Genomic DNA, 22,724 nt, shown 5'->3' on the forward strand with positions numbered 1-22,724 from the left:
AGAGGTCCTATAATGACATCTGCATTCCTAAAGTTAAGACTTTCCTACATACTTATTAACTGAAATTCAATTAACTGCTTATGACAATTGATAGAAGAAACTCCTACATATTGAGGTATGTGGAAGTCATGCTGGCTTGTACACGATTTAACTGGAATTTTATGCTAACTAAAACAGCCTGTTTGTGGCCTATCAAACATACATTGTACATCTGCATTAATCATTAAAAAAAAAATAAGGTGCACTGACCAGAAGTACGGAATGTCCATGTTAAAAATAAAGATTAATGCCTTCCTTCCATTGCTGGTACTCCCTTGATGATAAGAGTTCCTTCCCAGGAACCAAGGCCATATTGACTGGGTGTGTACATGCTGATTTGTTTTTGTTTTTTTTTAAATCTTGAATAAATGTGTCTTTGACTTGTCTAATGTTCTTTGTTCTGACAAGGTATAAACCTATGCTGAAACCCATGCTCCTCTGGAGTGGTTCCTCACAGTTCTCTGCGAGGCTGTCTTTTGGGCTATAGCCCTCAGTTTGGCTGAAATCAAACTTTTCTATTCCTATTATAGGCTATTTATTATTTCCACTGACAATATAAAGAGTTTATTCTAAGAATGAATGTTTAGGAACTCTATTAATATAATTTAGCATATAATTAAGAAAAATGAGAAAAAATATATGATTAAATAAATAGTAAAAGACATTTGATAAAATTAAAAGTCATTTTTGGTTTCAAACATTTTTAGTAAGCTAGGAATAAAAGATGTTTCCTTAAACTCAGTCCCCGGGTGAGTTTAGTTTACATCTAGTACTTCTCAGGTGGGTAGGCCCTTGCCTCAACCTAAAAGTAGGCCCTTCTCAGGTGATCTTGCCTGAATTTCATGTTGTAGAAAGTCCTCCAGTGTTTCTTCTAACATGACAACAGTGACTGTGCCAAGTTTGTAGTGCAGGTATCAATTTTCTTTTCTCTTCTTTTTCATCTTTTCTTTCTATCTTCCTTTTTACAATATTCCTTTGGTCATTTTCAGTAGGAATTTTGAAGACAATAGAGTTAAACTGTTAATAATATTCTTGCATTGGAAGTATCAAGCCCAAATCTTAACTAAACTGAGTTTATATCCTGATTCTGTCACTTACTAGTCACATGATGTTGAACACATTAATTAATCTCTCTAAGCTCAATTTCCTCATCCATAAAAATGGGCACAACAATAGCATCTATCTAATAGGGTCACTGGAAAAACTGTATGAGAGATGATGTAAGAAAAACACTTAGCATAATTTAGCTACTCATGTTTGGAGAAGGCAAAGGCACCCCACTCCAGTACTCTAGCCTGGGAAGTCCCATGGACGGAGGAGCCTGGTAGGCTGCAGTCCATGGGGTCGCAAAGAGTCAGACGTGACTGAGCGACTTCAAATGGCAACCCACTCCAGTGTTCTTGCCTAGAGAATCCCAGGGATGGGGGAGCCTGGTGGGCTGCCGTCTATGGGGTCGCACAGAGTCGGACACGACTGAAGCGACTTAGCAGCAGCAGCAGCAGCTATTCATGTTGGTAATACTACTGCTACCAATAATAATACATATAACTAAAGTAATAATAATCTCCTCCCTGAAAGTAAAACACTTAACACATTTGGGCTAAGTTCTCTTTCAAAGGAAATTTTGCCATCAAGGGAAATTTTGTTTCTACAAAATTTTAAGTGTTTTACTTCTAAATCCAGACAAATTTGCATTCCCTACATAACCATGAGTATTCATTACCACTTACTATACCCCTACTAAGAACTAATAAGCACTTTACTTGGTTCTAGATTAGCTATAGTAAAACTCCAAACAAAATGGAAAGATAACTGAACAGGTTCCAAAACTAGTTTTTAGTTTATCAGATTAGATCAGATCAGATCAGTCGCTCAGTCGTGTCCGACTCTTTGTGACCCCATGAATCGCAGCACGCCAGGCCTCCCTGTCCATCACCAATCCCGGAGTTCACTGAGACTCACATCCATCGAGTCAGTGATACCATCCAGCCATCTCATCCTCTGTCGTCCCCTTCTCCTCTTGCTCCCAATCCCTCCCAGCATCAGAGTCTTTTCCAATGAGTCAACTCTTCGCATGAGGTGGCCAAAGTACTGGAGTTTCAGCTTTAGCATCATTCCTTCCAAAGAAATCCCAGGGCTGATCTCCTTTAGAATGGACTGGTTGGATCTCCTTGCAGCCCAAGGGACTCTCAAAAGTCTTCTCCAACACCACAGTTCAAAAGCATCAATTCTTCGGCACTCAGCCTTCTTCACAGTCCAACTCTCACATCCATACATGACCACAGGAAAAACCATAGCCTTGATTAGACAAACCTTTGTTGGCAAAGTAATGTCTCTGCTTTTGAATATGCTATCTAGGTTGGTCATAACTTTTCTTCCAAGGAGTAAGCGTCTTTTAATTTCATGGCTGCAGTCATCATCTGCAGTGATTTTGGAGCCCCCCAAAAATAAAGTCTGACACTGTTTCCACTGTTTCCCCATCTATTTCCCATGAAGTGATGGGACCAGATGCCATGATCTTCGTTTTCTGAATGTTGAGCTGTAAGCCAACTTTTTCACTCTCCACTTTCATCAAGAGGCTTTTGAGTTCCTCTTCACTTTCTGTTCTAAGGGTGGTGTCATCTGCATATCTGAGGTTATTGATATTTCTCCTGGCAATCTTGATTCCAGCTTGTGTTTCTTCCAGTCCAGCGTTTCTCATGATGTACTCTGCATATAAGTTAAATAAGCAGGGTGACAATATACAGCCTTGATGTACTCCTTTTCCTACTTGGAACCAGTCTGTTGTTCCATGTCCAGTTCTAACTGTTGCTTCCTGACCTGCATACAAATTTCTCAAGAGGCAGGTCAGGTGGTCTGGTATTCCCATCTCTTGAAGAATTTTCCACAGTTTATTGTGATCCACACAGTCAAAGGCTTTGGCATAGTCAATAAAGCAGAAATAGATGTTTTTCTGGAAGTCTCTTGCTTTTTCCATGATCCAGCGGATGTTGGCAATTTGATTTCCTGCTTATATGGAGATGCAAAAACCACAAAGATAAGGATATGGCTCCATGGAAATATCGCCCTTTGGCCAAGTATCATTTGGAGAAAAAACAAGGGCTAACACTGCAGGTAAGGAAAACACATCCATATATACAAGAAATTTCAATTCGGAACAGCTTCTGAGCAACAATTACAGTAATAAAATGTTGCAATCTTTATATGGAATGTATGATGCAAAGTCTCATGTACTAAGGAGGATGTTTTGAAGCCTGTTAATTTGTGCAGTTACCTAACAACTGGCAAGCAGAAGTCTTAAGAAATAACCCCACAAGAGCCCAAACTTGTTTCTACTGTTGTCTCTTTTATTCTATTTTTGTTACAGCTTAAGTGATTTTAAGAAGCAGAAAACATTTATGATTATTATATTTTTACCTTTCCTTTTTTCCTTCTTTTCTCTTCCCAACTTTTTAAGGGGCTCTAAGTAAGAGGAAAAATTGCAGTTGTTCTTAAAGAACTAGAGACTTTGAAAATACACTTTTAGACAGCAAAAAAAAAAAAAACAAACACATGTGTGCCCTAAAGCCTGATGACCACTTGGGGGCTAAGAGCTTTTCACATTTAAAGGTCAGGATAAGAAATAGGTTTTACTTATCATGACACTGAAGTGTAACTAGATTGAACAAAGCAATCTTGTAGCCTAAAGATGTGGTGGCTCAGTCACCTGCAATGTCTGAGCCACCTGCAAAGTCTGCCTGCAGTGCAGGAGATGCAAGAGACGTGGGTTTGATCCCTGGGTTGGGAAGATCCCCCTGGAGGAGGGCATGGCAATCCACTCCAGTATTCTTGCCTGGGAAATCCCATGGACAGAGAAGCCTGGCAGGCTCCAGTCCATGGGGTTGCAAAGAGTCAGACATGACTGAAGTGACTGAGCACGCACACACTCACAGAGGACCCAGCTGAGAAAACCTCTGCAGTCCCTAACCCCAACTTACACATTTAAAACCATTCTTTTTTCTCCTTTTAAAAAACTGCATTCCCATGACTTATTTATTTTAGAAGTTTGCACCTTTCCACTCTCACCCATTTTGCCCACTCCCTGCTTCTGGCAACTATCAATCTGTTCTCTGTATCTATGAACTTAGTAAAAACATTATTTTAGTATGTACATGGTAAACAAGATTCCGAAGCTGTTGGAGAACATTTGTTTTCTTCCCATCACTGTCCCCCACACCTCCTAGTTCTCTACAACCCCATTCCCAGAAGTAGTCACTGCACTAGTTTCTTGGGTATCTTTTCAGAGATATACTGTACACATACCCATTACATGTGTACATATCCTTTCTCTAAAGCACACAATGGAAACACACTGCATCTATTTTTCTGTTCCTGCCTTTTAAAGTTACCTTTGTTTAAAATGTTTAAAACTGTGGTAAAATAAAATTTATCATCTTGAATGTTTTTAAGTATAGACTTCACTAGTGTTAAGTATATTCACATTGTTGTTCAACCAATCTCTGGAACTTTCTCATCCTGCAAAACTAAAATTCTATACCCATTAAAAAAAAATTACTCATTTCCCCCTCCCATACCTCCTGGCATCCACTATTCTACTTCCTGTTTTTATGACTTAGATTACTCTAGGTACCTCTTATAAGTGGAATTATACAGTGTGTGTCTTCTGAGACTGGCTTGTTTACACTTAGCATAATATCTTCAAGGTTCATCCACATTGTAGCAGGCATTAGAATTACCTTCCCTTTTAAAGCTGAATAATATTCTATTGTATGTATATGCCACGTCTTGTTTATCCGCTCATTCATCAAAGGACATTTACTTCATGATTTTGATGGCTCCATGATACTCCATTGTATATTAATAGATGTTCCATAATTTAGTTAACCAATCTCCTATTGTTAGATCCAAGTGACTTGTATTTATTTCCTCATTTGCTATATTATCACAAACTTGATGGCTTAAACAACACAAATTTATTCTCTTATAATTGAAGGGGTCAGGAATGCAAAAATCAGACTGATGGCCAACCCATGATCCTTCTGTAGACTCTAAGGTAGTGTTATGGACAGAAGTGTGTCTCCCCACCGCCCCCCCCCCCCCAATTTATATGTTGAAGTCCTAATCCCAAGTATCTCATAATGTGACTGTATCAGAAGAGGTAATTAAATTAAAATGAGGTTATCAGGGTGGGCTGTCATGCAGTATGACTGGCATCCTTAGAAGAAAATCAGGACACAGGTACACACAGAGGAAAGATCATCTGCAGACAGAGAAGACAGATCTACAAGCCAAGGAGAGAGGCCTCAGAAAAAAAATCAATCCTGCTAATACCCTGATCTCTGACTCCCAGCTTCAGAACTGAGAGAAAATACATTCCTGTTGTTAAGCTGCACTTGTTACTTATGGCAGCCCTAGGAGAAGGCAGTGTCACCCCACTCCAGTACTCTTGCCTGGAAAATCCCATGGATGGAGGAGCCTGGAAGGCTGCAGTCCATGGGGTCGCTAAGAGTCGGACACAACTGAGCGACTTCACTTTCACTTTTCACTTTCATGCATTGGAGAAGGAAATGGCAACCCACTCCAGTGTTCTTGCTTGGAGAATCCAAGGGACAGAGGAGCCTAGTGGGCTGCCATCTATGGGGTTGCACAGAGTCGGACACGACTTAGCAGCAGCAGCAGCAAACTAATACAGACAGAATACTCTTCCTTGTCTCTTCCAGTGTTCAGAAGCAATCTGAATTTCTTGGCTTGTGGCCCCTTTTCTCCATCTTTCAAGTTAGCAAAAGCAGGTTGAGTATTTCTCAGATCACATCAGTCCAGCCTCTTCTCTGTCTCCCTCTTCCACTTATTAATTATCCTTATGTTGACACTGTCCCCTACTCTGATAACCCAGGATAATCTGCCTATTTTAAAGTCATCTGATTAACAACCTGAATTCCATCCAACTCTAATTTCCCCTCTTTACCATGTAACATAATATATTCACAGGTTCACAGATGACAACTCTTTCGGGGGAGTGCATTTTTCTTTTGCCTACCACAGAATCTTCTTTTCTGCAACTTTTATTGGGGAAAACAACTGTGTTTTAGAATTTAATATTCACATCAGAATAGTGGGAAACACAAAATTAAGTGACCAAGCAACACTAGAGCTATCTACTGCACTGGTAAAAAAGTTCATTTGGTTTGGGGATTTCCCTGGTGGTCGAGTGGTTAAGGGGGCTTCCCTGATAGCTCAGTTGGTAAAGAATCCGCCTGCAATGCAGGAGACCCTGGTTTGATTTCTGGGTTGTGAAGATTCACTGAGAAGGGATAGGCTATGCACTCCAGTATTCTTGGGCTTCCCTGGTGGCTCAGCTGGTAAAGAAACCACCTGCAGTGCAGGAGATCTGGGTTTGATCCCTGGGTTGGTAAGTTCCCCTGGAGAAGGGAGAGGCTACCCACTCCAGTATTCTGGCTTGTATTCTGGCCTGCCATGGACTACAGTCCATGGTTCACAAAGAGTTGAACACGGCTGAGCGACTTTCACTTTCACTTCCAGTGGTTAAGACTCTGGGCTTCCATTGCCAAGGGCACAGGTTTGATCCCTGGTGGGGGAATTTATCCTATATGCCACTCAGGAGTGGCCCAAAAAACACACAGTCAGCTTTTTTTTTTTTTTTTTTAAGTATATAATATAGCACATGTAGTTCAATAAAAGCTATTAAAAAAAAAAAGTTCAGTTTTCCAAATTGTGCAGAAAAACCCAAATGAACTTTCTAAGCAACCCAATATTTTGCATTTAAAGAGGATCTTAAAAACTTAGCAGCAACAGTAGAATATTTGAAATGGTTTTTTGTGGATGAGGAATTGGATTTGATCCAACCACAGTATTTTACACAGGCCTCTTTATAATCAATAGTACACATTTGCAAGATAATTGCCTAGTATTAAGGATATAATCCATGGCCAGTAATAATTAGACTGAGTTAACCTGACAGTTTAAATTGGAGTGAACTGGTCGTTCCTTCTTCTAAGTATCCATAGTTCCCTGCACATACATTTTCTAACTCTTACCTCACTCTACTGTAATTATTTCTATACATACTGCTTCTCTCTTGCTAGAAGGGGGAACTTCTCAAGTTGTATCTCTAGAGCCTGGCACAGAGTAACATTCAATAAATGTTCAATGAATGAGTAAGTGACTTAGCGTTAGTCATCACAATTCTTCTTTGTTGCCAATAACAATAATACAAATTAAGATGAGCTAAAATCTTTGTGTATAGTTCTGGTTAAGAGACCAATAGTCTTCACAACCCTAAACACATGATGTTTGTTCTTTAATTAGTCATAGTAGTAACAGCTCTTACTGAAGAGCCAACTGTTATATGAGACACTGCCTTACTTGGGCTCCAAGTCAACATGGAGTCTTTAAGCCAAAAGAGCATCTCCATTTCTCAGAGCTACTTAGCAGGTTGGCTTGTCAGTGGCTGAGATGTCCAAGGATTCATACCACAGGACTTCCTAACTCCGGCTTGCAGTTAGTCCATTTCATCTGCAGAGGTACTGCGGCTCTCTACACTCTTTGTATCTAATTTACAGCCCTTTATAGTAAGCATCAAGGCTCATTCTGCTATCACTTCTCCTTTCAGAAATAATCTCTCCATCTAAATTTTCGCCATCCTTCAAAGCACCACTCAAATTCTAGAATTTCAGGAAGCTTCAAAATGAGAACTTCAGCCTTACTTACCTCCCTCTCCTCTGAGACTTCAAGGGCTTGGTAGGGGTTAGCAAACTACAGCCCGTTTTAACATGGCCAGTAAGTTAAGAATGGTTTCCACATTTTTAAATGGTTGTTTTGTTTTGTTTAGAGAAGAGGCGAAGAAGAATATGCAACACAGACCATTTAAGGCTGGCAAAACCTAAACTTGTACTGTCAGGCTTTTAACAGAAAAAGTTTGTGGATCCCCGGCCTAGAGCACACAATCCAATTCAGCCTAATGATAAACTGGGGCTTCCCTGGTAGCTCAGTGGTAAAGACCACCTGCCAAAGCAGGTGACACAAGTTCAGTTCCTGCGTCTGGAAGATCCCCTGGAGCAGGAAACGGCAACAGACTCCGGTATTTTTGCCTGGGAAATCCTACAGACAGAGGAGCCTGGCAGTCCATGGGGTCACTAAAGAGCTGGACATGACTTATCGACTAAACAACAACAATAATGATAAATTGCCAAAACTGTCTCTAATCTTTGTATGGATCATAGTTTTATATCCCTGTAATTTTATTGAGATATAACTGACATATAACATTAGTTTAAGGAATACAACATAATGATTTGACATATGGATATTCTGTAGATCTAGGTTTTGCTTTTAATTCTTTGAATATTCACTTATGATAGTATTTCAGATCCTCTGCAAATGCCACATGACTTGTACCAGCAAATTCGCACCCTCACACAGAGATAATTTGAATATATTTTTTTAAAGCCCACCAAATCCTGTGATCTCCACAAAGTTTGGTTTCTTTTATATTCTTTTCCTGATATGACCATCTGTCCTACAAGGGCATGTTTCTGAAATAGAAAAATCTCTATTTTACAAAAAGCAGTAATTTTCAAAGTGTGGTGCCCAGACCACCAGGCGATGCCTCACTTGTGAACTGGTTAGGCTCCATTCTAGACCTACCAAATTAGGAAATTTGGGGTTCGGACCCAGAAATGTGCTTTTTATCAAGCCCTCCAAGTGATTCTGATACACATGAAATATATGTTAAAGTCTGAGAGCCAGTGAACTAAAGTATTTGCATCTGTAGATAGCACTTAAATCACTGCTTTAGGTCCAGAACGATGGAATCGTATCACTCCAAAACTAACTCTTGATAGCAAAACCAGCAAAAGCAAAGTGGTAAGTAAGGAAAGTGGACAGTGAGCCATAAACACAGTTATTCATACGCACAGGTTATTCAACTTACTACCTGTATTCAATGAATGCCTATATAAGGTAACTAAGCTTAGGTACTATGATGGATTATGAAAAGTAATCACCCACAGAAGTAAGAACAAATTAATAAGCAAGTACTAAGTTCATAAATACAGATAAAAGCAAAGAAGCTGGGGGCTGAGGGTAGATGCTCAACCTTTGCTGCAAGCCCACAGAAAGAATGAGAGTTGCAGCTGCAATTCAGAACTTCAAGACTGGAATCTCAAGATACAAAAGAAAACTTTTGGATTTATGTCTCTAGTTGCTAGTTAAGTGGCTCAAAAATTGATATGTAATCTATAGAGACTAGTGTGTCTCAATTTAGGCCAACCAAATATTCTATTATTTCCCATTTTTGGTTAGGCTTCTGCTACTGACAAATTAGCTGCTTATTCTCCTCCTGTTCTGTGTAGGAGTTAAAAAAAAAAAAACAATTCTGTCAACTCCATGAGCTGACAGCAGGCTAACAAAACAAGGAGGTACAGAAAGCTTAACTCCACATCTGCTGAAAGCATACGACTCTTGCCGACCTCCATTTATTTGTAAATCATCCTGCATATTATCTTACAGCCTTTAACACCTCAAAATTCTAATTTTTTATTTCTCTCCTCAGACCAATGTATGAGCACTCTCTGTGGTTTAAATACAATTATTAATCACACCAATTCCTCCCCCGGCTACACACACACTTAAAATTTTTTGTGTGTTGCTTAATTTGAAACCTGGGCTATGACAGTGAATTGGGTTTTAGAGATGCTAATGTGTATACCATGTAATATGACCACTGCAAGCTTCTGCAGAGTGTGCATAGAGGTGAAGCTCTTTATTCCTTTGGGGAACACAGGTTTGAAGAGCAAAGACAAAGCTATTTCAGAGAAAGTAGGGGAATTCAGGAAACAAGAGGAATTTGAAGACAAGAAGATACTGAGTAAGAAAGGAGAGAAAAGCCTCCTTGGACAATTGTCTGGGGATGTGTGCCAGGAAAGAAAGATTGCTGTTACCGAGACAGAGTCCTGAGACGTTACCAAGTCAGGTTTCAGATGATTGTGAAAAGAACAGTTTTTACTGAGAACCAAGGATTAGACCTATTTCCCAGTGAGTAAAGAGCTTGATTCCTTCTGCAATAAATAAGAGAACGAAAAGATTTAGCTCTAGTACTGGAGGAAGAATCTAGTTTGATAGCAAGGAAGGCTAGAGATACCTAACAAGCTGAACTGGGAGTAAAATAAGCCATGATTTGTAATTAATTTCCTATATAGCATTCTGGCCACAGGATCTTCACAATGCACAAAGGAAATTTTTGCATTCTGATTGATAAACTGGACTATGATGAGAGAAGCTTCCCAGAAGCTGAAAGGTTGTACACCTCAGGTTATCATCTTCTGAAGAAATTCTCTTTAGATAAATAGTTACACCAACAGTTCAAACTATCCAAGGGGAACATCACCTGAATACATTTTGGAGCTCTTCTTTCTTGATCCAAACTCTCAACATATGCTAAAATAAATCACTTTCAGCTTCGGGTATGGCAAAGGTAGGGCTTACCTGTCACGATACTTGTATTCAAATAGCTGTTTAAAGGCTATTCAGTTTAAAGGCAGTTCAGTTCAGTTCAGTCGCTCAGTCATGTCTGACTCTGCGACCCCATGGACTGCAGCATGCCAGGCTTCCCTGTCCATCACCAAATCCTGCAGCTTGCTCAAAACTCATGTCCGTTTAAAGGCAAGAGAAGCCCAATTACGGAATCTGTCCTAATCTGTCTTTTTCTCTTCCTTCACCCACGTTTCAGCAGCTGACATCATAGTGAGATTGCCAAAGTCCTTGGGGAAAACTCATACAGATCAGAGACAAAGTGATCACATCAAATTTCGTTTCCACCAGAGAATTCTGAGAAAGGTCCCTATCACATACTAGTCATGGGCCTGTGGAGTCCTCCCCACTCCTCTCAGTGAGGAAAAAAGACTTTTAAGCCCTTCTCATCCAGCATCATAAAAAATAATCTGGAAAAATGGGATTTTGTGGAGGGCTAATAGCAGCTCAGAGCTGACTACAAGTTGAGCAATGAAAGGAAACGAGCAGAGAGATGAGAGTGGAAATGTCTCAGGGATTCCAGACATAAAACAGCAATGCTTCAGAGCCAGAAGAGAAGCTGGAGGGAAGAACCCATCAAAGAAAGATGGCATGTCTCTGAGTTCAGTTTCCACTTTAGAAAAAGAATTTTAGAAATCAATTCAGAAATTGCTTCATGAGCCAGAGATTCCAGGGCAATGGTCAATACCCAGGGAGTCTTATCTCCTAAACCACAATTGGAAGACATCTTAAGAGCCACTGTGAGAAACTCCCCAAAGCTAAAGTGATCCAGGGTATCCAGTAACAAAGGAGTGTCTCCTACAATCAATTATGCTGGTTACCCCCAAATCCAAGCCAGTGTGTTAGCTGCTCAGTCATGTCTGACTCTTGTGACCCCGTGGATTGCAGCCCACCAGGCTCCTCTGTCCATGGGATTTCCCAGGCAAGAATATTGGAGTGGGCTGCTATTCCCTTCTCCAGGGGATCCTTCTGACCCAGGGATCAAACCTGGACTTCCTGCATTGCTGGCAGGTTCTTTACCATCTGAGCCACCAGGGAAACCCAAACAAGCCAACCATGCCTTAAAGAGGAGACTGCTGGTTAGTCAAAGCTCACATCTGAGGTAGGGCTCCACCACCAGCCACAGGGCTATCCTCCTTGCAGTAGTCCTCAATCCAGATGAGTTGGCTTCTAAGGTCTCATAGTCCCATCTCCAGAGTGTTTCCACTGGGCTCACAGCAGTTTTCCAGGTGCTGTGTGTCCTCATGGAGGCCAGAGGGAAACACCTTGGGTCCTTAAGTTTCAGGCCAAAGGGAAGAGCCAGAAGATGGATTTTGCCCCACATGACAGAAGCAAGGATACTTGAGACTCAAAAGAGGAGAATATCAAGGATGAATGCAGGATTGGGGAACTCACAAGGGAAGAGTTACTCTGCCTAGGCCAGGGGGTTAGAGATCCTTGTGAACAAAACCCTCCAGTTACTTTCTCAGAAGGGAGTTTCTCTGAAAAGACACTTGCAGGAAAGGATGAGTTGCTTTTGACAGTGGCTTTTTCTTAAGAGTAGAGGCAAAGTGCAGGGAGGTCCCCTGTAGAAATCAAAGTGCACATCAACCTCTGCACAGAGCCCAGGCCCAGTTGAAACCGCAGCCCTTATCTATCCCTGGGCAGCAGGAACAGGTACTAAAGCACCAGAATGTATGACAGTCATTATCCTGATCCTAGAGAAAACCTGGAGCTTATGCATGGACTTCTTGCATGGGACATGTCAGCACAAGAAGACCTCCAGGCCCATGCAGGGATCCTAAGCAAACCAAAGTGACAAGCGCCATGTCATACATCAGTCAGGTTCTGACGCCACAGTTGTCTGAGCCTGGTCTGGACTGGCAGAAATAGGGATATTCCAGCACAAAATCCTCTCCTAGGAGAAAAATTTCTCTAAAAGAAAACATTAATTCCATGTAAAGAAATGTCTTAGTTCTCATGTTAACATATCCTCTAAAGATGATGGAATCTGTTTCTCATAACCAAGGAAATTCTTTTCAATATACTAGTTTCTTCTAACTGGGGAAACAAAATTAAACAAACAAGCAAAAACTTGAGAAGGCTTAGACTGGGGAGCTGTCCTAGGCCCAGTTTGTTATTTTCACTATTCCTGCTCTCTAGATGGAGAATAATCGTACAAGAACATTGGTATTCTTGATTGGTATTTAAACCAATCTTAGAAAATTATTGTTTATTGTATTGCATATTAGAAAATTATTGTTAAAAATACAGTAATTTACTATCATCCCTTTGCCACAACAAAATAATCCCATTAGAAAGGGCACCAGCCCATCAAGAAATGCAATGGAATCTTACACCCTCCAGAAACTTTAAATCTGGATCACATTTTCTGTAAGTCCTCAAATCAATGTTAATTAGCTCATATGGATGTCAAAGGTATGTGGTTAAAAAGATTCAAAGTAAAAAATCACCCTACTATAGTGTTACATTCCCACTGGGAGTTAGGAAACAAAAACCTCCACTAAGTAAAACCCAAATTTTAAGGTCCCACTTAAGTAGAAATCAGACTAGAAAATGTAACTGAATATAACTTCTTCCAATTAAAAGTTTCTAATTTCAAATTACTGAAGCAACGCCCTTTCTTCTCTAATCCTCAAATAACCACAAATTGAAATAAATGGATAGACTGCTCTCATGTTCTGAAGTTCTTAATTGTCTGCTTAACAGATAAGAAACATTTTTATATTTTGATAAAATAAAAACGCAAAATAAAAGGTCACTTGTGGTTCATAAAAGTCCCTTCTCTAAGGGCTGTTCATAATTTACATCTAGCCAAGTAACACCACTCAGTATACCCAGCTTCCTCCATTCTGAACAATCAATGAAGAAACTTTAAAATTTTCTTACTGAAACAGTTATACAGGCTTCTGTGTATGTTGTAGCATTAGAGTTTGAGTGACAGATTTCCTTAGACAATTATTTCCCACTTACTCCTAAATCTATGTTGTTGCTAGTTGCGAAGCTGTATACAATTCTTTTGCGACCCCATGGACTGTAGCCTGCCAGGATCCTCTGTCCATGGGATTTTCTAGGCAAGAATACTGGAGTGGGTTGCAATTCCCTTCTCCAGGGGCTCGTTCTGACCCAGGGATTGTACCTACGTCTTCTGCTTGGCAGGCGGGTTCTCTACCGCTGAACCACCAGAGAAGCCCTTCTTAAGTCTATACGGGATCTCATAAATTTGCCATTTCCAGCACTACAGAACCTTGAGAAGGAAGTAAGCAAGCACTTCCTTTGAAATTCTGAAAGTTTTGGTGTGTTTAGGGGGAAAGTATAGTTACTTTCTGTCCCACTTGGCCAAAGGGCAGCTGGGAATCTCATGTTCTCCCTGCAAGCCCCTTGGCAACAAATCACAGTGGGTAAATCTCCCCAAAACACAGTAATAAACCAGCTTCAACTCTTTTTTTTTTTTCCCCAAACTGCAGGCTGAAAGAACCATGAACAGCTTGTGAAATCAATTCAGTGATTTGCAGCAACATAGCTTTTTTTTTTTTTTTTTTAAACTGGAATAGCATAGAAAATATCAGAGTATGTTGGATGAAAGAAGACAAAGAACTGTTTCATGAAACTTCTGTTTTAGATATGCATGCAAGAACACCTACAAAAGCATACCAGGCCATAATGTAAAATGCATTTCTTACTGTGGATCTCAGTCATAAGAATTTGAAAGCTACTCCTCTAGTCTACAAGTTTCATGAGGAAAAAGATCAAGTGTACCTAATTCACTCATTCTATATACCCAACAACTACACATAGGGCCTGGTATTTATAACAAGCACTCAATAAATATTTCTTTGCTGACTCTTCAATATGCTTTCTTATATTATTAACACTGTGGTCCCTAAATCAAAATTTGTGTTGAATACAAATAATTAGATAATACTTTTTAGGGGGCACTAAAAAAAATAACATTTGATTAGCAAATTTAACAATTTCTCCCTTCCCTGCCCTCTGACTGATGTGCTAAACAAATGGTAGATCCCAGAAGGAAAGAGAGAAGGCAAGATCTTGCTTGGGAACTGACAAACTAAATGATTACCCTGAGGATATATTAGACCAACATGGGTTTATGATCTTCCTATATACATATTCTGACATAATATGCACAGACTTGTACAACAAGAAAAACACAGAATTTAGAATCAGAAGACATAATGACACTTAAAGAGTAAATGACCTTAGGCAAATGGTTTTAACTCCTCTGAGCCTAATTTCATCAACTGGGAAAACAAGTTGTGACAACTATAAATGGTTACCAAAATATAGGTGTAACTTCTAGAAGAATATATAGGAGAAAATCGTTACCACACTGGGTTAGGCAAAGATTTAATGATGCAAAAAGCACAAATTACAAAAGAAAAAAATTATAAAATGGATTTCAACAGAAGTAAAAGCTTTTTGCTCTCTGAAAAATACACTTAAGAAAGACAAAAAATAATCTACAACTGTAGATAAATTTCACAAACTGGGAGAAATATTTGTGAAATATGTCTGACAAAGTGTTTGTGAACAGAACTGTCGTTGCTGTTGTTGTTTAGTTGCTAAGTCATGTTCAACCCTTTTCAGACCCCATGGACTATAGCCTGCCAGACTCCTCTGTCCATGGGATTTCCCAGCCAAGGATACTAGAGTGGGTTATCACTTCCTTCTCCAGAGGATCTTCCTGACCCAGCGATCAAACCCGTGTCTCCTGCACTGCAGGCAGATTCTTTACCATTGAGCCACCAGGGAAGCCTACCTGGAATTTTTACCTCAATACAAAATGAAGAAGTAGTCTTTCTTATGATGGACATAAGGCGAATGAAGTTTGGGTATCTTCAAAGGTCAAAATAGAATCTTTCATGGGTGAACTCTAATTGTACACAGAGTCTTCTTATGACAGCATCACAGGGTGGCAACTAAAGTAGTCTCGAGACTTTCTGAAGTTGTGAGATTCCCTTAAGCATTTCTAAAACTGCTCACATGAGAAGGAAGGGAAGCAATATATGGAATTTTAGGAATGAAACTCTGGCTAATGGGGTTATGGGGCATCTGAGAAGTCACGGGATAGGTCTGGTTTTCTCAGAGGGGAGACTGCAATTTTTTTTTTATTTCCAACATCTGCTATTAAAATTAGTTCTGCACAAATGTCTGCAGATGCAGAGCAGCTGGCAGTTTTGCCTGCATTTTGCCCATTGGTAGAGCATAAGCAAGTCAATGAAGAAGGGCTGTTGAATTTTCCAATTGTTGTCCAGTCTTTTCAGAGAACTGGCAAATTCATGTTCTGGAACACTGGATTCAGAATGTTAATATCCTAGTGAATACTGGTTAGAGCTGGAGATATTCGTAGTGGAAATGAAAGTTTACATCTAGTCTCTGAAGATAATAAGATTTGAAAATACACTCTCTTACAGCCACATAAGCAAATCTTCTCTATATCCAAGTGGAATGAAGGCATACTATCCTATCTACATTAGTGCTTTCTGACTCATTTGATTTTTCTAAAGAAATCAGAAAATAAACATGTCCTACCTCATTAGTTAATCAAAAATGCAAAATAAAACAATTTTCATCCTGCAGGCTGGAAAAAATAAGAGACTATCCAAGTTTCCAAAGCTCTGAAGGAAAAGAAGAAGAACTCTCATCTCCCAATGGCTGGGAGTATAAAATAGTAAAATTTTTCTCAAAAGTAATATGATATTGCACCAAAAATCTTGAAGATATTCCTTATCTCAGACTGAGAAAATTCCAGAATTTATTTTAAAGAAATAATCAGGGATGTATATAAAGATTTATATATTAAAAAAAAAAAGAAATAGAATCACAGATGTAGAAAATCTTATGGTTACCAAGGGGGAAATGGAGGTAGGGATAATTGGGAGATTGGGATTAATATAGACATACTACTGTATATAAAATAGATAATAAGGACCAATATACAGCACAGGGAACTCAATACTTTGTAATGGCCTATATGGGAAAAGACTTTTAAAAAAGAGTGCATATATATATATATATATATATATATATATATATATATATAACTGATGCACTTTGCTATATGGCAGAAAGTAACACAACATCATAAATCAACTATATTCCAAAAAAATTTTAAGATTTATGTACAAAATATTCCATATAGAATCATATATATATTGCAACTCAAATATTCAACAGGTTAACAGTTAAATTATAGCATGTTGAAATGAGTATCTTAGCAAAACCCAAGGAGAGTCTTATTTCAGCTAAATCCTTTAATAAGTCTAAATCAGTTTTTAAAATCAGAAAAATAGTGATGAAAAGCAGTGGTCCATCAGAGATGCTTGGTTTTTAAAGTGACAAAAGGCTAAAACAATTTCTTTTGAACTATGTACATGTTGGTTTTAGACTAATTATAGCTCTGAGTCTAGAAAACTGAGAGTTTAGAGCTTTAAGCTTGTTTGAGCATCTCACAACAGGAATTGGTGACTAGTAGTACCCACTGGACATAATCACACAGTACAACATTAGCATGAAAACTGGTCTCCCATCCAAGAAACAATACAATAGCAACAATAAAAATCAGTGTACACTCATATGCCTTGAGACTACACTAAAAGAGAAAAGCCAAAGCTCCCTCTCCCAGCAAAAAAGGGTGATAATATTCACATATGGTTGGGTGGGTACAGGAACAACTAGAAATAGAGCTCTCACAACATGGTGATATGGAGCACAAAAGGAGGGCCTACAGCATAGATGAAAAGTTTTAGTAGCTGAAAAGATATTTTTTGGGTATCAGTTCAGTTCAGTTGCTTAGTCGTGTCCGACTCTTTGCGACCCCATGAATCGCAGCACGCCAGGCCTCCCTGTCCACCACCAACTCCTGGAGTTCACTCAAACTCATATCCATTGAGTCGGTGATGCCACCCAGCCATCTCATCCTCTGTCGTCCCCTTCTTTTCCTGTCCCCAATCCCTCCCAGCATCAGAGTCTTTTCCAATGAGTCAACTCTTCACATGAGGTGACCAAAATACTGGAGTTTCAGCTTTAGCATCATTCCTTCCAAAGAAATCCCAGGGCTGATCTCCTTTAGAATGGACTGGTTGGATCTCCTTGCAGTCCAAGGGACTCTCAAGAGTCTTCTCCAACACCACAGTTCAAAAGCATCAATTCTTCAGCCCTCAGCCTTCTTCACAGTCCAACTCTCACATCCATACATGACCACAGGAAAAACCATAGCCTTGACTAGACGAACCTTTGTTGGCAAAGTAATGTCTCTGCTTTTCAATATGCTATCTAGGTTGGTCATAACTTTCCTTCCAAGAAGTAAGCATCTTTTAATTTCATGGCTGCAACCACCATCTACAGTGATTTTGGAGCCCAAAAAAATAAAGTCTGACACTGTTTGCACTGTTTCCCCATCTATTTCCCATGAAGTGATGGGATCAGATGCCATGATCTTCGTTTTCTGAATGTTGAGCTTTAGGCCAACTTTTTCACTCTCCACTTTCACTTTCATCAAGAGGCTTTTGAGTTCCTCTTCACTTTCTGTTCTAAGGGTGGTGTCATCTGCATATCTGAGGTTATTGATATTTCTCCTGGTAATCTTGATTCCAGCTTGTGCTTCTTCCAGCCCAGTGTTTCTCATGATGTACTCTGCATATAAGTTAAATAAGCAGGGTGACAATATATAGCCTTGATGTACTCCTTTTCCTATTTGGAACCAGTCTGTTGTTCCATGTCCAGTTCTAACTGTTGCTTCCTGACCTGCAAATAGGTTTCTCAAGAGGCAGGTCAGGTGAGGTACAAATAATAAGCCTCTGAAATGCTTCATGTTTGAAAGAAGAATTAAAATCAATCTTGGTGAGTTTTAGAATTACAGCATTAATGAAACACACAAGCAAGCCAACATGCAAGCAAAACAAAATATCTATACTTACTAAATGGGTTACCTAAAAACCTAAGAGAAATGGAATTGGGTAGGTTGGCTTTTAATACAATTTTTTTAAATAGAGAGGCTTTAAAATGTATAAGGGACTCAAAAATCTCTAAAGACACATGTGGAACAAACACATAAATTACACACATATACACAGAGACCACATATCCAGAAGAAAAGTTGACCTTACTGACATTACATACCAAGGCAAACATCAATCAGCACCTATTATTAGTATAGGGCATGTGACCTGAACACAGCAAATTTAAAATAATTGGAAACTCCAATCCAGGGGAAGGTCCTCCTCTCCCCCCTAACACCTTCAATATTGTTTTTAGATGAGGTTATTGACAAAACACCAATTGACTGATTTAGAAACAAGTTTCTAGGAAAAGTCTTCAGATATTTGACATTTGGCCCAGTTTCTTTTACTTTCCACATCTATACTCTCTTAAAAAAGAAGTGTTTGGGCTTACCTGGTGGCTCAGTGGTAAAGAATCACCTGCCAAAGCAGGAGACGTGGGTTCGATCCCTGATCTGGGGACATTCCACATAACACAGGGTAACTCAGCTTGTGTGTCACAACTACTGAGTTGAGCCTGAGTTCTAGAGCCCACATGCCGCAGCTACTCATGTCTGAGTGCCCTACAGCCTGCGCTCTGCAACAAGAGAAGCCACCGCGATGAGAAGCCTGTGCACCACCAACTAGAGATTAACCCCAGCTCACCACATTTGCATAAAAGTCCTCTCAGCAATGGACATACACCATAGATATAAGTAAATTAATTAATTAATTAATTTAAAAATACAAGCATTCAAAATTGACACCTAAATTCCAGAAAAGTTTATAATATACCAAAGAAAGACAGTTACAAGGGATTTTTAGCTAAAAAAAAAAAAAAAAAAAAAAAAAACCAACAAAAAACCACGTGGTTCTGTTTGTTACATTTATTATCTGTGAGTTGTGACAGGAGAACACAGAGATGCAGAATTCTCTGTGATTGTTGGGTAACACCTAATTGGGTCAGAAATTTTAGTTAGTTAGAATGCTGCAGAATCTCAAAGGATTATGGAGTTGGTCTTGAGCCCTCTTTTCTAATTGTCCCTACTTGGTGATCTCATTAGTCACAGGACTTTAAATACCAACTGTTCATTGATGATTCCCAAATGTACACCCCTAGGCCAAAACCTCTCCTGTAAGATCCAGACTCATATTCAATTATTTGTCATCTCCAGTGGGGATCTCACGGTTATCTGTGAACTCCCCAACCCAACCCCTACTCCACCTTCCACAAATCTGCCCTGGCCTAGAATTCCTCATCTCAGAAAGAGGTACAAACAACAGCTCAGTTGCTCTCATCATGAAGCTGCAGTAGTCTCTGACTTACTCCTTCACCCCAACCCTCTATCCAACTTATCAGTAAGCCCTCCAGGTCCTGCTCAAATCTATCTTTTCTTGTCTCACCTGCAATAGCCTCCCTACGGGCCTGCCTGCTTCCATTCTTTATCTCCTATAGTCATGGTCACTCCCATGTTGAGAACCTTCCAATGGCTTCCCCTATCCCTCTTGGGAAAAAAAAAGTTCAAATTTCTTACTATTGCCTATAAAATCTTACATCATCTGGCCCCCGCCTACTTCTCAAGTTTTTTTTTCATTGACTCAACAAATATGCCAAACTCTTTCCACCTCAGAGTCCTTGGACATGCTATTCACGTTGCTTAGACTAGTCTTTTCCTTATTTTCTTATGGCGGGCTCCTCCCCACTAAGTATGACTTCTGCAGGGAGGTCTTTCCTAATCTCCAGTTTAAGCACTGCTCCTTTTTGTTTCAGTCACAGAACTACTACAACTTGTAATTACATATTTGCCTACATGCATAATTCTGTCTTCACTACTATACAGAATAAGCATCATGAGAGAAGGAACTATGTCTGCTTTATTCATCAAAGAATACTTGATTGCCTAGAACAGTAGGTGCTTATTGCCTAGCACAGTACCTGATACAGAGTGATATCCAGTATACATATTTTTAGAATTAATAAATCAGTGAATGAAGATATTTCAAAAGCAACTGGAGAAATACATGGAAACAATGAGAAGATCAAGAGAATCTGGGTTGCAAATACTACCATATTACCTAACACAGCATGCAGACTTCTTCCAGATTTCTACTACAGTAGATATTCCATATTAAATAAAGTATTACTAGTCATAAGCATCAGTGAAGGTATATGGAAAAGAATGAGATAAAAATCTAGCCATATCCTAACTAAATATATTACACTAGGATTGCAACTAGTAAACTTTAATGGTGCAATATGATACTCATGATCTCTTAGATGATTATTAATTATCTAAGCTACATAAATAATAAATAGGCAGAAAAATAAGATCAAAGTAGCAGGTGAACAACTGAAAAAGTCTAGTTGAAGATTGGTTGATTTTCTAATGTGAATCATAGAAAATCTTTAAAAATACAGCATTTGGTATTCTTATTTTTCATAATTAAACAAACTGGTGACTAAATTACATGAATTTTGTCTAAACCTCATGTCTGTACTATTTTTAAAAATGTGTCCAGGAGTATATAGTTGAAAAATTTCACAGTGAAAAGTCTAAGAACTAAAATATGATGACCATATTTTCCAAACAAAAAATCAGAATGTATATTGACAAACATTTTTTAAAACAAGAGTATTGAAAAATCTTAAGTATTATCATCTCCATATTACAGATAAAAATAGAGGGACTCAGTCAAGTAATTCATCCAAGATGAGAGTAAGGGAATCAGTCTAGGTTTTTGTTTCTCAGAGGCTCTTGCTATTTCCACTTTGTTATAATGCATTCCACTATTTGCTTTTTCATTCACTCCAATATAAACTGAGTATTTACTAGATGCTGCTATGATTAACTTGATATAAGAAAGGAAATTATTACTTGTCCTTAAAGCTCAAAAATATTTCCAGAATCTAAAAGGGTTGAGGGGAACCTGCCTGCCAATGCAGGCGACTCAAGAGACGGGGGTTCGCTTCCTAGGTTGGGAAGATACCCTGGAGAAGGAAATGGCAACCCACTCCAGTATTCTTGCCTGGGAATCCCATGGACAGAGGAGACTGGCAGGCTACAGTCCATGGGGTTGGTCGCAAAGAGTTGGACACAACTGAGCATGCGCATGCTCACAAACACACACACACACACACACACACACACACACACACACACACACACGGAAGGAGGGAGGGATAGGGGAGGGAAGCTACTTGAAACAAAGAGGATCAACTCTCTGTCTTCTTTGTTAGATCTGCTCAAACATCATGTGACATCCATTTGAGGCCTCTGGCCCATCAGAAAGTCATCAAAACAAGATGCATTGTTTCCAAGTCCCAGCCAACGCTCATGAAAATTAAGCTGGTAAAAGCAATGCCATAAATATAATATTGGAATTCTAAATTTTGACACCTAGAGATATAAGAGAATTAGAATGTTAGAGAGTAGCCTGTTTTAAAAAGCTTAATGTTACAAAATAATTTGTTAAGAATCAAAAAATACAATAAAATGATAATCAAGTACAAGACCATACTTAACATAGTTATGCATGTGCTGCTAGGATAAAAAATCTTCTATTATTCATTCATCTATCTGGCCATCAAACATCGTTGAGTGCATACTACACAGGACACTTGGCTGAATGGTACATAAGGCTGAATCAAATGTGGATTGTACTCTTAAGTAGTCTTCAGTTTAGTACTAGAAGGAAAAAATAATTACATGGTAGAAAGGAGAGCCTACTTTCTTTCAAGGATTAGGGAGGGCTTTGTGGACAAGGGGTGTTTAAACGGGAGCCTGACACAGAGAAGATGTGGACATATGGAAATGTGAGGAGAGTGTACTCGTGTATTCTGACTGGGTGGAGCCAGCAGGTTGAATACCATAAGGAGGTTAAATGGAAAGCAGGCTTCATCCCGGAGCCCATGATTTTGCTATTAACTCACCCCACTTAACTCATAAAAGCTGAGATACTTCCCACTTCTAAACTATAAAATGGAGCTAGTATTACCCTCCTCCTCGCCTGGGATTTTGTGAGGAGTAATTAATACTTACAAAGAAGGAATACGCTCAGAGGAAGTTTCTTTTCCTGAATTTTAAAAGATAGAAAATTATTTTACACATTACATTTTCTAGTTTCTCCTTAATGAGT

The 22,724-nt window shown here is 39.1% G+C and overlaps 1 protein-coding gene across 3 annotated transcripts in view; it reads right to left on the bottom strand.

The window, feature by feature from the left end:
* The window catches only part of SSH2 (slingshot protein phosphatase 2), a 246,552-nt gene that overhangs the window by 182,371 nt on the left and 41,457 nt on the right, over positions 1-22,724 (bottom strand). The gene's annotated exons all lie outside the window — the stretch shown is intronic.

This window comes from Bos indicus, chromosome 19 (assembly GCF_029378745.1).
Source record: "Bos indicus isolate NIAB-ARS_2022 breed Sahiwal x Tharparkar chromosome 19, NIAB-ARS_B.indTharparkar_mat_pri_1.0, whole genome shotgun sequence".
In the NCBI taxonomy this organism is placed as follows: Eukaryota; Metazoa; Chordata; class Mammalia; order Artiodactyla; family Bovidae; genus Bos; species Bos indicus.